Genomic DNA, 18,346 nt, shown 5'->3' with positions numbered 1-18,346 from the left:
AATCGCTAACGCTACGCAGCGAACTAAACGCAACTCTCACACTGTCAGTGTAACACTAATTATGGAAGAATGATAGAACACATAGAACACATAGAGTCTGTGCTGAAAGAGAAGAGAAATTAAAATGAGTACCACTTTTTACTTTAACCTGTCTTATTCAAAAGCTTCGATCTTCCAGTTTTAGTTCTTTAGATTTTATAAGCAACTATTTTTGTTAATAAAATATCATGCTATTCATGCTATATAACATAAATAATATATTTTAAGAGGTACGTTGCATGGGTCTTATAAAAAAAAATGAGTACCACTTTTAACTTTAACCTGTCTTATTCAAAAGCATCGATCTTCCAGTTTTAGTTCTTTAGATTTTACAACCAACTATTTTTGTTAATAAAATATCATGCTATATAATTACATAAATAATATATTTTAAGAGGTACGTTGCATGGGTCTTATATATTGGGATACCTACTTGAAATAGTAAAAAATATTTTTCATTCTTAAAAGTCAAAAAAGGAAACAAAAAATATATTTCGTTAACCTGTAGATGCCACTTTTTAGATAATCAGTCATTAGTATAAACCAAAGCTATGTTAGCCATGTATTTATTTTTATAAAAAGAAGATGAATGTTTATAAAAATAAGATAATTATTCATTCATATAAATACATAATAGAATTAATGCGTAATTGTTTTTTTTTTGTTTTTTTTTTAGTTGTAGCTTTATAAGTTAAGACTGACATTTTATATTTTATTGTAATTGTTTTTATTTTTAATTAGTAAATTACTTTTGTTATAGTTGAGCAAATTTACGTCTATTCCTTGTATGTCTATTTATTGGGTATTTCTTTTGTGTTAGCCTATTTCCAATTTCCAATGCGATGTAAATATTGCTTGTGAATAAAATAAATGAAATGAAAAAATTTTTAAATGCGAGTTAAATTTTTTGAGACTTACATTTTCTACCGAGCTTTCAATCAGTTTATTTTACGGTGCATCAATAAGGGCGCACATGTAAATTAATATGACAACTTACGCCTAGGAGCCCGATTTGGATTTTATTTCTCGTTCTGAAATTTCTGGACCAGAAAAAATTTAGTACTTATATTGTTAGCGGACAGATAAAACGGTTTTAGAAGAAAAAATAAAGCCAAAGTTGGGTTCTTGCAGTACCGAAAAAAAGCCGTTTTTAGGGTTCCATACCCAAAGGGTAAAAACGGGACCCTATTATTAAGACTTCGCTGTCCGTCTGTCCGTCTATCCGTCTGTCCGTCTGTCTGTCACCAGGCTGTATCTCATGAACCGTGATAGCTAGACAGTTGAAATTTTTACAGATGATGTATTTCTGTTGCCGCTATAACAACAAATACTAAAAAGTACGGAACCCTCGGTGCGCGAGTCCGACTCGCACTTGGCCGGTTTTTAGATACACCTCAATAACATACTGTGCACGCTGCTCTGCTGGCCAGCGATCTATTATCAATTTGTCACTAATCAACCCGCAACACTCACGAAACTAAAAACCCCCCTGCATCTCCTTAGAGTCAAACCAAAAAAAGTCTGCAGGGATTTTGATAGCACACGCAGTGCAGGTGTTATTTTAAACGCCAACTTTCTATGAAATTATGACTTATGACGCATCAATAAGACTGGCATTGCGTGTGCTGTCATAATCTCTGTAGAATTTTCTTGGTCTAACTCTAGCACTACGCTTTCGAAAATTATTTGGATTTGAAATCGAAAATTTAACTACTCGACACCCTGTAGGTACAGTCTTCATAAGATATATCGGAGCGCCCAAGGAGCTCACAAATATCTGAACACGCCTCTATTATCAAGGCTTTACAGTGCGTGTTCAGATATTTTTGAGTACCTCGGCCGCTCTGATATCTGATGGCGACTGTACCATAAGCAAAACTGCAAGATTATTAACACGTTCGCGGACGCCTAGTGACGTCATGTGTCATAGGCCAAAGCAAAGATAGATATAACTCCGTAATAGATGGATACAGTCTAAGGAAAAAACGTGCCTCGAAAATCACGAAAATTTGATTCTCGATCAGATGGCGCCACTAGTTTTGGCCTACACTCGTATAGAGGGCGTTGACTGTTTCGTTTGTTATTTATAATTTTAACGCATACCAGTGAAAGAACATGGGTCAAAAACATATAAAAATAATTAATGCAAATAAAAAAATCATTTATCCTTATTTAAATACATTTTATTGTATTTTTATAAATATTTATTTTTAGTTTTAAAGTGTGTCGACAGATGGCAGTGAATTTACTGGGGTTACAAAATTTACTATGACAGTACCGCTCTAGTATAAGTTACTCTATGCATTTAATAATGATTTAAATTTCTTTGGAAGTAATTTGTACTACTAATATGTAGTAGCATAGAGTAACTTATACTAGAGCGGTACTGTCATAGTAAATTTTGTAACCCCAGTAAATTCACTGCCATCTTAATACACACTTTAAAACTAAAAATGAAGATTTTTAAAAATATATTAAAATGTATTTAAATATGGATCTGATTTTTTTATTTGCATTAATTTATTTTATGATTTTGACCCATGTTTTTTCACTGATATGCGTTAAAATTGCTAAATAACAAACGAAACCGTCAACGCCATCTATACGACAGTAGGCCAAAGCTAGTAGCGCCCTCTGAACGAGAATCAAATTTTCTTGATTTTCGAGGCACGTTTTTTCCTTAGACTGTATCCATCTAATACGGAGTTATATCTATCTTTGGTACTAGTATTTGGACCGTGGGACGCTAGAGCATGTATACACAGCGTATCGCCATAATCGCCAACTTTAGCCACCTGACGGTAATATGAAGCACTGAGTTCACCCCAAACCAAAGCTTCGCTTCTCTGCAGAAGCTCCTAAAAGCTATGTTGTGCCGGCGCGCCTCTGCGACTAAACGCCAATAGGTGGCGCTGGCAGTTCAGGTGAAGCTGAAGTCAAACTAGGTATATCACTAAGCAAGGAAGTAATAGATGTCGCTACATGGTAGTAGGGTAAGAGCGATAAGAGCAAACCCCGTTATCAATCAGGCCAATTCGAAATTTCGAACATGCACTGACATCAAACCGATATTAGAATGATATTGGAATCATATTTGCTAAAGCTGACAAAGTTTACTGATTCATAAAATTACAAATTTTACAAGGAATCATAATCATATGATAAAAGTTTCACTAATACAAAACTTCACCGTAATTAACATTAAATCATAATTATGTGATGATGCAACTGGCGCTTTATATGGGTTCTTAAGGGGCCCACTGACTATCAGTCCGCCGGACGATGTCGGCCTATCAGTTGTTCGGAACTGTCAAATTTTTGTTCTAACTGACAGGCCGATATCGTCCGGCGGACTGATAGTCAGTGGGCCCCTTTAGAGCTATGTGAACGACAATTCACGATTCGCGTCGTCTGACAATCACACGAGTATTTTTCAAGCATTGTTGAATCACAATTAAGTTTCATAAACGAATACTCAGACTCAATGAAACATGATACTAATGGTAGAAGCGAGTATCCTTACGCTTATTTACCACCATCACGGTATAAAAAGTACCTATACAAAAATGTCCGTCCCACGTATATTTCATCTCCCCTCTCGTCTAGCCAATACGCAGGTTACGCATGCGTAATGAATGTTCAGTCACTTCAGATATTCAGATAAAACAGCTAAGGTTAGTAATGAAGATACTGCAACAAAAATATGTATACACTATTCACCTTATCACAATGGAAAAAGGTTCAAAATTATAAACATATCTTTGACGTCGACTGAACGAATGTCGCTTAAGCCTTTTACTCTAAAGCAGAATTAAAGGTTATAATCTAATATTCTGTATTTAATAACATAATAGTTTAATAGCCTTCCAAATGCGTCATAGTGACAAATTGTAGTTGAAAAGAGCGATAACATATCGCGTGGGCGAAATGAAATTGTTTCTAGGAACGTTCCTGATCCTTTCATTGATTATTACAGTAGTCAGTAATGTCAGTATAAACGGATGGTATTTAACTGAGCGGCATAGCTACCGAACCTAGGTAATTTTTGACGTCAGAAGTTCTGACGTCAAAAATGACCTAGGTGACTCAGAATACTCAGAACTAATAGGCTAGATGACAAATTTTCATTAATGATATCAATCGATCAGGTTTATTTTAGGATCAAGTGTCTATATGGCACCCATTGCATTAAAGCAATACAAAAGTCAGAAATGATAGTCAGTCCGACAGTCGTACTTCACTCGCGAAACGCTCCTAACAAAACGATAAGTGACCGTGACGTCAAGGTCACTGAGAGCCCATTTTGAATGTATCGACAAAATAAGAAAATTGCGTTTTTTCGGTGAAATATTGCGTTTATGTAGGTACCTATATAGTTGATCTTTTTGTGGATAAAATGTAAGGAATCGAATGGTATCCTTAGTTTTTTTTCCTTTTTGGAAGTTAAAAAATATACATTATTGTGAATTGTGATAAATTGCTCATTTGCTATCTATGTTACTAGATTTTGTTATACAATTCAACGTGTGTCATCATCCCTATTGTAAGAGAAAACCCTTACTTTCGCGTGTGTTAGGAAATAATAGAGATATAGGTAAAATGTATCTGGGTATATTAAAATCGGCTTTTCTAATAAAATATTAGAGTAGTTCTTATTTCCTCGATATTAATTTTTTCTATACGCAATAACCGCTTAATGTAGTCTTTGCCACTAGAAAACTATATACTTAGTATTTTTGTTTTCAGAATTTTAAAATACCTTATTTTAGGGTTGCAGATATAAAATTTAGACCCACTCCATTCGACAGTTTTTTTTGATGAAATAATCTTTTATTCATGGTTTAGCTCATTTCCGTTCCTAAAACGTAAACAAACATAATAATAAAAATCTGTGGTGTTAGTTTATATTAAACTGTACATTAATATACCCTGACTTTTCACTCCACAAAATAAATCGAAAAATATTATTTGAAAACATCACTTTCTTGTATGGACCATGGAGTAGGGTCAAAATTTTCAAACTACGGTAGCGACTGCTAAAACGTACCTATAGTTTGTCAAAGGACTGTCTCATTTCAAACATAGACAGAGAGAATCATACTATCTTTGTCTTACACTAGTACTAGCACCCAAAAGTAAAGGATGAGTATAGTTTTTTTTTGTTCTTATTTACTGACAATTTGGTTACTGAATACATAAAAATCATAAAAAAAATTGGTTATTTAAAAATTTACCTTCGACGAAATAAGAACCATTCTACAATTTTTTTATAAATAATGATAAGCACCTTTTTTTGATAGTCGTTTAGGTACTAAAGGGTTAATACATACCTATTACATCAGTACATCTGTCTCTTATAAAATGACGACAGAACGACTGATGCGAGAAGATCGAATATTTTAGTTAATTATCATATAGTTTTATAAAAAATATAGTACTTATATCAAGATCAACCAAAATATACTATACCTACATGTATACATCATCATATTATACGATAAACGTGATCATAGCACATAAATATTAGCAAATAAGATAAGACAATAACAAAAAATTCGAATGCGAATGCGACTATAATATTTCAAGAAAACTAAGCAGGAAGCACCAGCACCAGCAGGATTTAAAAACAGGCCAAGTGCGAGTCGGACTCGCGCACGAAAGGTTCCGTAACATTACGCAAAAAACGGAAAAAAACACGTTTGTTGTATGGGAGGCCCACTTAAATATTTATATTATTCTGTTTTAAGTATCTGTTGTTATAGCTTGACACTTTCCACATGCGTTGTTTACGCAGCATACTTAGAATTAAGTGGCTAGATCGTGTGACTAACACGGAGGTAGTATAACGTCGAGCCAATATGTCCGGTATGGAGGCCATTCTAATGAAAAGCCAGCTAAGATGGAGTGGCCACGTCTGTCGCATGGATGACTGTAGACTCCCTAAAACCGTTTTCTATTCGGAACTCAAGGATGGGAAACGTAGCCACGGGGGGTAGTTTCTGCGATATAAAGACGTTCTGAAACGCCATCTCAAAGCTTGCGACATCCCATCTGAGCGTTGGCCTGGGAGGAGCTTGCGGTTAAGAGACCGAAATGGTGCAATAAGGTAAGAGAAGGTGTAGCTAGTTTCGAAGAAGCACGACTTGAACACCTGGACCAAAAGCGCCTTCTACGGAAGTCTAGACCTTAGCCGTCCTACGCATACACTTATAACGAACAACGGAAGCTTTATTGTGCACAGTGCGACCGGATATTTAAAACAAAGTTTGGTTTTGCGAGGCATATATACGTGCTCATAAAAGGAAATTGTAATGGTCGCCGTTGTCGGACACGATATGGAGGACTATAGGTACTTATAGTGGCAACAGAAATAGGTACATCATCTGTGAAAATTTCAATTGTTTTTTTTTTCAGCTGATTTTTTGCCGTTTTTTGCGTAATGGTACGGAACCCTTCGTGTGCGAGTCCGACTCGCACTTGGTAGGTTTTCCTTAATTTTTATTTTCTTATTGACTGCTATTATATTGGACACTACTGTAGGTAAGTAGGTAACACAAATTTACCATAAATTATATGAAACTATTTACCCCAGCCCATAGTTAAGTAAATTTCGAAATAAAATAAAGCTAAAACTTTTAAATTACACGTCAAAGTTCAAACCTCAAACCACCGCCCTAAATACCAAATTTAGATGCTGAGTGCCTTTTCTTGGTCGGTGGTCTAAATACAGGCGTTTTTTAATAAAAATAGGTACCTACGTGTTGAACCTAGATGCGATAAGAAGGCGGTCAACTGTTCCTCTACCCACGCCGATATTATCATTCATCGATATAACCTTTCCAGATTTAGTCTTCAGTAACAACCCATAATGCAGCTACCAGGTTAAAAATAGCCTGTATTCAGGCGATATCTGAACACTTGTTGCGCACGATTGACGTCAGTGCCTCCCCAGCACGGGGCGGGCGGGGCGGGAGGGGTACCGCGCCTCCGCGAGTGGGTCGACTGACGTAAAGGCATTCATGAATGAGAACCCCAAAACCATCATGATCTCATTTCTGTAACGTAGAAGCTCTAGCGTAAGACACCATAATGACCTTGACGTCTGGTTTTTTTACAGTTTATTATCTATGCGTAGATTTCGTTGGGGTGTTTTCGGGAATTTTCTCTGTAATTTTCCATTAATTCGGCGGGCCTCGGGACGGTAGGCTTGGTATACACAGTTATACCCTACATCGTTGATTGCTATGCTATGCTATGACTTTCGATGTGTTGTCTACGCGTCTTGTTTGGCGTTAATGCACCCTAAATGTACCTTAATTAACCGTGGGCCTTATAAGTAACTTATAACTTGAACTTTACTGTTAATTCTAGCAAAAAATACTACACTAAGCAAAGCTTGTACTATGAGTGCTAGGCGACGATATACATACTTAACCTTTCGTATGCTTAGGAGCAGATCTGCTCCGTATATATTCAACTTAAACATGACGTTGTCACGATTGCTAATTTATATGGCAATTTATTAACATGCGCATACGAAAGGTTAAATAGATAAATTCATACGTATATACATAGAAAACACCCAATGACTCAGGAACAAATATCCGTGCTCATCACACAAATAAATGCCCTAACCGGGATTCGAACCCAGGATTTTCGGATTAAAACAGTAAAGTAATTAATAACAATTACACCAAATACCTAGGATGTCGCTCAGAATAAGCCGCGTCTATTAGACACGACACTGGTTTTTAGGGCACCCAAAAGACAAAAAAGAAAACTTAAAACTAAAATAGGCAGAATAGAAACATGTGTAAAAAGCCAGACAGACAGAGAGAGAGTTCAATGACAGATATTTGTTTATGAATATAGTCCGCTTAGTTTTATACTTGTTGTTGGGTTACGAGTAAATACTTTAAGGTTTTTCTGATTATTCAAAAACTGATGATTATGTCCACATGTTTGGCAAAGTAATTTGATGCAAAATTTTAGTTGTTTCCTTATGTTTGCTGGTAGAGTTGACTTAAATTATGAATATGAATGATAAATATTAAAAATAACGTTCATTTGGATTTGTTCGATGTTTTTTACAGTTAGTATTTTGCTCGCGTTGGTGTAGTAAAAAAATTTGTTACACTCGTTGGCAAAATTTGCTTAACCCTCGTTCCTTGAAACCCTCGCAACAACGTCGTGTTTCAATGGCAAAAAAAATTGAAGAAGAAATTCGGACAAATTAAAAAAATATACTACTATTTACACTGAAATACGTATTACGTACGTACGTACGCATATATTGAACTGGTGGACGATAGTAGTTGTGGTACTGGACTATGGCCAAGCAAGGTATAGAGGGAAATGTTTGGAATACAATTTCTGACTCCGTAACTTTGTTTGGATTAGTTAGGTGTACATATCAAGTCCCCGGCCGAAGCCCTTGAGCCGAAGGGGAAAGGGGGGTTTTAAGGTCCCATTTTTCGGTTTTTCACATATCTTGGAAACTTTGCGTCTTAGCGACATGACTACTTACATAAAACGAAAGCTTATTAAATTTGCTACAAGTTAAATTTTGACAAGTTTTTCGATATCTTGAAAAGTTTTTAAGATATCCTCTCTTGAAAGTTTATCTTGATATCTACATCAGTGAAAATACTAGGCCATGTTTGCTATCGTTTTCGTATAAATCGGGAGTGTCAAATCCATTTATGGTATCACGTTCCGAAGTAAAATCATATAAACTTTAAAAAAATACCTTTTTTTAACTCCTCTTCACGCCTAAACCGCTGAACCAATTTAGTTGAAATTTGGTATAGAGATATTTTGTGTCCCGGGACAGGACATAATTAAGATAGTTTTTATTTCAAAAATCATCCTTTAAAGATGTGAAATGGGGTGTGGGGGGAATTCAGCTTCTTTGCCGAAGCTGAATTCCTAAGGATAATTCTGTTTAAGTTTACTAACGAATCCCGAAAGGTCAAAAAATACATATCGTAGCTTAAAATATTTCATAATAATAGACATAAAGATACTGAAACTTACATTTACTGATACATACTTAAATTTACTGTAGTTTGCTTACTCAAACAAAGAAAAGTAAGTAAATGTGTGAGTGCCACGGGATACCGCCGTTTAGCCAAAATATTTTTCGCCAAATTTCACTTCCCAACAAACTTATGGCATCAGTTTCATTTCCCAAATGAAGTTTTAGCAAGTTTTTTACTTCGCAACCATTTCATTTCCCAACCCCATACTTGCGATATGAAAATGACGTACTAGATTGGGTTAGGTTAGGTTGGATTATGAAAATTTGCGAAATGAAATTTGCGTAAAATAGTTTGGGAAGTAATACTTTGGGAAACGATTTTTGGCAATACATTAGTAAACCGAGTGCCACAGATACGTAATACAATATGGAACGATAAACTCGAAAAAAAGGAAAAGATCAAAAAAAGCGGGTAATGTTGTAGTGTTTTACGGTACGTGTGTTTTCGGAGTGACCTATTTTTAAGTCAATTCTCAAGTCAGCTAAGTAAGATGTCACGTGCTCCGGAGAGAACGTGACCAGGTGACTAAGAGAATTTCTGGAGTTTTCTTTTTATTGAGAAACAATCGCGAAAACCTAAAAACAAGCTGAACTTGGTTAAAAAATATTGAAATTAACTAAATATTTATTTTCCATCCTACTACGTACTACGCAGTTGGATGGAAAATAAATATTTAGTTAGTGCGTATCACTTGAATCGGACGAATCCAATAAATACTGGAAACTTTCCAAAATTTTAACGAGTTTTTAATATTTAATAACTAACGAGAACTCGTTAATTACTCAGAAATGAAATCATCATATTTATTTTAACAAATATTATATTGTAAATTTGTTTGATTTTTCTTTAGCAAGTAAACTCTTAGTATTTGCGACGAAATGTGGGTGGAATTACATTTTCCAGTTACTGTGAGATTATATTATCTGGAGTAAGTTAGTAGATCTCATAATGCTACACAGCATGAATGTATACAGCGTAGGCGTAACTTGTGTCATTACCATTGTTACATGGCCAATTATTCTAGTCTTTTCTCTTTTCGTTTTAGAGTTAATCTTGCTTGTATCCTCAAATGCTGCTTTGGAGCCCAGGGTCCATTATTCTTTCTCACTTCGCAGAGTCATTTGTAAATCAATTTCCGGGCATGTCATCCCTCGCAAATTTTAGCCAACACCTCCAGGCCCCTGTTTCATCACGCTGACAAATTATCACATGACATTGACAATTCACCGTACATTACTGGTCCACCAAGTACAGATGCAGTGCATAATCCTTTACCATCGTATTTTCTCGGAAACTTTCGTATTTGTCATGCCACTTCTACCAAAACCTCAATACTTTTTGTACTGAGACTGACTAAAATTGTATGACACGTTCGTACGTTTCCGTGAAAATACCATGGTAGATAAAGGGGCCCACCCATTACCAGTACGCCGGATGATATCAGCCTGTCAGTTAGAACAAAAATTTGACAGTTCCGAACAATTGACAGGCCGATATCGTCCGGCGGACTGGTAAATTATGGGTGGGCCCCTTTTGATGCTATGTTCTGTCGTAGTCGTAACTTAACGACCCAGAAATTTACGGAAAATTGACATTCTCAGGTGTCAATACTGTCAATTGTCAAGTTGGTAAAATAATCGCCAGGGTTTTCCCCTTTTATATATTTTTGCTGTTTATCTGCAATGTCACGAACATGACATGCTTTTTAAAAATTCGGTCCGTGTGGCAGGGGTCTTCTTCGTGCTCTGTTTTACAAAACAAAGAAAGGTAGCGAAAATGAAACTTTTTGCCGAATTCCTTCCTATTTTTCTTCTAGCCAGGTCCACTAACTACCACTTACCTAACTGTTTAATCTATCTAAGCTAATAGTGAGCATTCACATGTTCTAGATCATGCTTTCAAAAGTGTTAGATAAAACTTCAGCCACCCCACCCATATCATATCCAATGTCCATTAGTATTTTCCACGTTGGAAAAAACGTGTCCAAATCACATGTACTCTTATCGCATTTCACCGAAAAGACGTCGTTTAAAAATACCTTTTTTAATTCCGTTTCCACTCATTAATGCTAAGTCCTATAATGAAGCAGATGCCGGCAATTGCCAGCTTGTTCTAAATATAGAACGCCCCTCCACGTCCCCCTCACAAGTAATTTCCCTGCGTGCCCACCTAGGCTATTCAGAACACGACTCCTTGAGCCACATTCGGAAACCAACATTGTACCGTTCATTGGCGATTGACTATTTCAAAACAAGAGTACCGAAAAACCATTCAACTATATTCCAGTACTACAACTACTTATGGTCCATACGTTCAATAGGTAATTAAGTACAGGTAATACTTAATTACCAATGTTCTGATTGGTTTTGTGTGAGTTTTTGTTCTTTCATTTATTTATAAAAATGTTTTAAAAGGAGCAAAGCTCATCCTCATTTCTTAGATGCATGGCACACAAAGAATAAGCGGGCATCTCCCTCTTTTCTTCCCAGAACATGCAGAATGTTGAATGAGTTGCTTCCTGAGGTAATTCTTTTGCGCTACGACATGAGATTCTTCAAGAAGCGGGTAATTAGGGTTCTCAAGGGTGGGCAACGCTTAAGTGGCTCCTGTGATGTTGCTTATGTCCATGAGCGACGATGACCGCTTCCCATCAGGCGGCTCGTCTGCTCGTTTGCTGACTATCACATTTAAAAAAACAGAACTATGACATTAAAATAATAGTCACACGCTTACACCTGAACGAAGATTTTGAAACATACTTGGGAGTTTTTGGACTATACATGGGAACTTTTAAGACCGATATTGAATAAAAAGCGAGCGAGCTTAGCTCCGGCTTGCCTATCGTTAAAGTCCGACGAACCGCCACTGACATCTTTATACATATTTAGATATCAAAGCCTACAAGGTAAGTACCGGCAACCGGCAACCGTAGTAAAGCCATTTTAACTATGTCATTCTAACTTAGGGACTGCTCCTGGTACTGGTTTTCTATACAAATACAGTACCGGAACCGGGAATTCCCGGTTCTCGCCATACAAACTGATGAAACTGAGTACCGGGAGCATTCCCTAATTCTGAGATTGAGGTGGATGTAGGCTTCTAGACTTTAATATTAACTAGATTCGCTAATTAAAATTTACATGAATCTTCCTCAAGGATCACTCCATTGAAAGCTGCCGCATGAAAATCCTTTCACTAGTTTTTTACTTTATCGCAAACATACAGACATACAAACAGATAGACGCGGCAGGGGACTTTGTTTTATGAGGTGTAGTAATTATAATACCTACTATTGTGGCTATGCTCTAAAATCTACAGACAGCACCAGCACATACTCAATAACGTTTTCAATATAATTTTGTAATCACTACAAACATTTAAGAATTTGGTCATTGAGACGCTGATTGGCTATATCTATATTACCTATACATTGTATACCTAGGAATGGTAAAAAAAACTAAAATTAGGATGTATTTAGCTAGTAAAGATATATCCATAAGCAACCCTATTGTATATAAATATTCGCCTACACTAAAAACAATGGAAATAGACTCAATAAAGTGGCAATAGATATCATAATATTATGAAGTGAAATAACTATGTACAATTGATTATAAATAGCGACATTTGGCCTTAGGACGAACTAAGTTTTATACATTCAATTATTTAGGATGAGGTATCCGAAACATGTCGCGCGAGTGACTAAAAACACGTGAGTTAAGAGGAAAGGGAATGGCTGCTTATCCATACAAACATTGTCCCCATTTTCCTTTCTGGATATTGACATTATGGAAAATATTTTCACATCATTTGATGTATATTAACCATAGATTTGCTAGGGCGTTTGCCCTTTTTCGATTTTTTTATTATTGTAAAAATTAGGAGCGAAAAACAGATTTCATACAATTTTTTAAATGCTCCTAACTTATAATAAATTAAAAAATCGAAAAAATCAAACGTAGGGTCATGGCTGTAGGTAGTTGATATACAACAAGTTGTATCAAAATATATTTCAGAGAGGAAAATGAGGACTACGTTTGTATGAAAAGGCGATTTCTCGCGGGTCCTCCACTTTCGTCTAAACAGTAAAATTAGCTCAATGCTAGCTAGTATGTCTCACAACAGTTTAAATTCAATTATTTAGGTACCTACCTAAGTTATGTACTTAACAATTCCGTTGCTTAGGAGAGCGATTCAAACTTTACCTGGGGGCACGGCAGTGCCCCCGCCAAGACGAGCCAAGCGAAGAGCAAGGGCACTATACCCTCCTTCTCTCGAAGCGCTTCGTCGTTTTTTTGAACCCTCATAACTTGGGTTTGGATTATACCAGATAAAATAAATTCTCAGGATATGATGTCAATTAAATAAGTCCACTACTTATTAAACATAGAAAGTTTCAATTACATAGCTTTTATACTTTCGATTTTATTGATATCTAAAAAAACCCGATTTCGTCACTACTCACTCACTCGATATCACTGATGATCATAAAAACTCTTAGGGTACTCACTGAAGTCCTAGAAAGCTGAAATTTGGTATGTAAGGTAATATTAGCACACAAACAACAAAAAAATCTTAAACTTGGAACTTTTACCCTCCAACCCCTTAAACTAGGGGATGAGTTTATATGAGACTTACGCAAATGTTTATGCCAGAGGACTGAAAATTTATATAATTTTTCTAAATAATATTTATATTTATTCAGGATTTTTAGTAAATCGCCCCCGCCCTTTAAATTAGGGGATAGAAGATATAAGCAACTTGAAAGAAGTGAAATCTCATCAAAAACATTTTCATGTAAAATGTTACCAAGACTAAACCATAAGGCTCTCACTGTCAAAAAGTTATCAGATCTCACATAGAGTCAAGCTTCTAAATCTACAAGCCCTAACTTCAGAAACTAAACCTTAGTCAAAATATGTGAGTTGACCGTTTCGCTACCGCTTACATGGGCGTAAGGTGAAAAAATTATTCACTATTCATCACTTTTTTGTTATAAATTCCTTAAATTGCTCATGTAACGAAACGGCCAAGGCACATATTTTGACTAAGATGTAGAGTTTGTGAAGTTAGGGCTTGTAGAGTTAGAAGCTTGGCTCTACGTGAGATCTGATAACTTTTTGACAGTGCTAGCCGGTTTCGTCTTGTCATGTCTTGGCAACATTTTACATGAAAATGGTTTTGGTGGGATAAACTTGTCATGAAACGGTTATAGATTTATGATCATTCAGCTGTCAACAGTGTCATTTCTTCAACCAGAAATCTTGTTTAGGTAAAATCTACCGTTGTAGGTAGGATTTTGAAATTTTTATAACATACATAATGTTATCCAGCGGAACTAAGAAAGGATTATTCCGAAATTCAACCCTTAAAGGGGCGAAAATAGGTTGAGAGATTAAATTTGACAGTTTGAAATCAACTGGAAGCTAGCGTCGCTTTCTATCATTTCCTGGAGTCAAATTGGGCCCTTGTTTTCATCATACAATGACATCTTACAAAAATCCTTTATAATGTTAGCTCATCTGGCAGGTCAGGCGGTTGGCCTAGTTTCTCGGCGAATAAAAAATAAATTTATATTTATATTTCATTTCTTAGAAAGACTTAGATAAGTAAGAGCACTCGGAAAACGTTTTGCTTCACCCGGTTGGTGGGTTGCCAACTCGTAATCTTATTCGTGTGGGGGCTTGCATTGCATATCTAGTTGCGGTAGCTTGCACCAATTGCATCCTAAAGGATCTTAAGTGTTATTATAGATATCTTATTATTTCTAACATTTTTGAATTAACGCATTCACCGCCAGCGACCCGCGAGGCAGGTTCTCTGTTCGTAGGCGCTTTTCGCTACATACGATTTTCCCCATGTTATCGGCTACGCTCGTAGTGCGTACCTCGCACTGGCAGTGAATGTGTTAAAATAATGGAATACGCGTATGATTGTTTCCATTAAGGCCATTAAAACACTAAGGTTCCTTGTCCCTTCCTTAAATAGGTATACAGTACAGTACCTAAGTTAGACACATTTTCTCAAAACCAAACTCAAAACTCAAAATGAGGTTGTTTATTTATAAAAGCATTCCTATGGCCACTTGTAGCCTCCAACTCCATTAAATATCAAAGCAATTCAATCAATTTATGAAATTGAAATAACTTGCATAACAAACACGAGTCAATTTGAACGACAGGTACCTACTCGTAGTGGACAAATAATTGCAGCAATTATTGAAACAATATTATCGATTGCGGGTTTAACAAACTTATATGATTCGTAGCAGTTTTTAGGGTTCCATACCCAAAGGGTAAAAACGGGACCCTATTACTAAGACTCCGCTCGCAGTCCGTCCGTCTGTCACCAGGCTGTATCTCATGAACCGTGATAGCTAGACACTTGAAAATTTCACAGATGATATATTTCTGTTGCCGCTATAACAGCAAATACTAAAAACAGAATAAAATAAATATTTAAATGGGGTTCCCATACAACAAAAGTGCATTTTTTGGCGTTTTCTGCGTACGGAACCCTGCGACTCGCACTTGGACAATTTTTCTATCATAAAAAAGACAACTAATTGATAGACCACAGCCACTCCAATAATCTTTTATACGATTGAACCCAATTAGTCCCGTAACAATACATTACGTAAGGTAGCACCTATTAAATCCGGAGTTTAAAAATGGCATCTTGTTATATTTAGCAGCTTCGAGCATTTTCCTGTCAGAAGACCCACATTGATCTGCGCAGCTCCGATGCAACTCCAACGCTCTACACCCACCAGTTGACCTTTCCGCGGGTCATGATAACTCAATAACAAAATGGCCGATCTTGTCAGAAAACTGTTAGCACTTACGACCTTTTACATGCGAGTTGGGATATAATACCAAGTTGCCAACATTCTTTCGGACTTTTATCACTATTCTAGTGTTCGTTATCTTTCATTCAGTCATGTAATACGGGTATGCTGGTCAGCCAAGCTTGGTTTAAGGGTAGCTTTGTTAGCTGAAATAAAATTACCGTGTGGGTGGACCGAAGTAGCATTTGAATGGTAAGAAATGCGACGTTTCAACAGAGTCATGCAATCATAATTATGTTTGATTATATAAGTAGCTTCAATTTAGCCTACATTGCACAATCGACGTTGGATATCAGAAAAGAATGAAACTTACTTCCGTCATAGAGTTGAAAGCTTTCTGCAAGCCAAATTTTATTGAAATCCAATCTGTAATCCTTTTTGTCCAGCACTGTATTATTTTTTAATTAAAAAACTTAAAAGGCAGTGAAGTAATGAAATAATTGTCACTTTATGGTTTATCGTCATTCAAAATTCGAAAGGAGCGATATGGTCACCTGTTGTCACTTGCTGTCCTTAGCCTAGCCATGTCAATTATTTGAGTCTCTTCGTTCACGTCCACGTCAATTCGTTCTATTTGTTGAGTCGAAGTGGGTACCAAGTAACTATATAGGGACATACAGTCATGTTGTACATAGTTGTTGTTTACTGTGCTGTCTACCTGAACACATGTTAAAGTGCAATTCGCCCTCGCATTGTGCATTGCCGTCTCAAGTGGTCAGAACGCTTTTTGTTTTATTATTCTTTTCTGTAAACGCTGTGGGTGGATTTGCATTATTGAATATTCGTTTCCAGGAGTAAAAATATAGAATTCTTAATTTAAAAGCGTTAAAGAATCAGATCGTAATCCATGAGGCTTTTCGAAATCCTAAACGTTTTTGTTGATGAACACAGGATCACCGTTGCGGCATAGGTATTATAAAACTTCAAGGTTCAACTATTTTAAAATATCGCCTACGTTCATCTTCACTTTCCCAGCTGCAATTTGTACGAGCTTGGGATCCGAGTATTGCCATAATATGACCTCCCAACGGAAAGGAGGATTAGTCTGGTTTCTGTTATGGTATATCGGGTATGTAATTGATCATAGTAAAATTATATTTCGATAAGTCTTGGCAAAACTTGGTGTCAGTAGGCCGAGCACATGATTGACGCGACAGTATATCTCCGCGAGATAGACTACCCGTCTTTTACTAAGTGTATGAATTAAAGGGGGACGGGTAGTCTATGTCGCGGCGAGATACTCTTGCGCCAATCATGTGCTAGCCCGGCAGCTAAGGATTCTATCTAACCTACGACCTCTGGTTTGAAGGCCTCGGCTCCACCCGACTCAGCTACCCGTAAATAGCACATAACATTAATAGAACAAGACATTTTAGTAGGTCCTTTACGGTGTGTCCATTGTTCAGTCTGTCACTACCTACCTATTAAAAAAAAACGCTTAGATGGCTGGCATTCCTAACCTAAACAATACTATTACTATTACTTATTCTGTGCCTAAACTGTGCGTTTCTCCAGACACTTCCTGCCTCGCACATCTAAACGGTGAATTGAACTGCTTCAACCATCACGGAACTCGTCTGCTTATTTTAATCCTATATCATAAAAATAAAACAGACACTTTGTCTAAGAGCTCCTTATTTTTCCACTTCACCTTTATACCTGAAACTCAGTAAACAATAACCACATTTAAAACGTATCCACGATTCTGTCTTATAATACTAGCAGTTAATAGAAAATTCTCTTGTGTGTTGACACACACACAACACACAAGAGTTGAACTCATGTGTTGGGTTTGGTTAACCATTTTGATTTCACGACGGTCGACTAATCAATAATGCGTGTGCAATCAGGTCAGAAGTGGGTCATCGAATCGCGGTATCTACAAGTAAATTCAGAACCTGATATCGACATCAGATTGGCATTTTGCATCAATCTCGCTTGCTTTAGAGCTCATTTACGTGTGTGCGAATGCGACACACTGATTTTGACATTAAATTAGTACCATGTTATACGTTTCTGAATATGCCTTTTAGGGTTGTGACAGGTGCCTGAACGGTGTCAGGGCAATAGAATCTAGGTCGCTGACTTGCTAGACTAGCTAAGTAAAAGAACGAAGCCTTTCGTCTAGAATTTAGATAGATACCTAGAACGGAACATACAGTACCTTTGATACATAGTTAAATAATACAAATCATGCCCATATAAACACCAAGGCAAGCAGCAGTAGCAGACTTGGTTTATCATTTTTGTTTTCATTTGATGCCTGCTAGCTGTACGCTGTACCTATTGCCGACCAATGAAGCCGAAGAAGGAAATTGCCGTGCGGAAACTAGACTAATCCCAACAAGACTCAGTTTTTTCATAAAATTAGAAGTTCGGGGTGCCTAGCCAAGATGCCAATCGTTCGCTCCGCAGCGAA

The sequence above is a fragment of the Cydia strobilella genome, chromosome 1, assembly GCF_947568885.1.
Source record: "Cydia strobilella chromosome 1, ilCydStro3.1, whole genome shotgun sequence".
NCBI classification, from domain to species: Eukaryota; Metazoa; Arthropoda; class Insecta; order Lepidoptera; family Tortricidae; genus Cydia; species Cydia strobilella.
Note: the sequence above shows the minus strand (reverse complement) of the source record.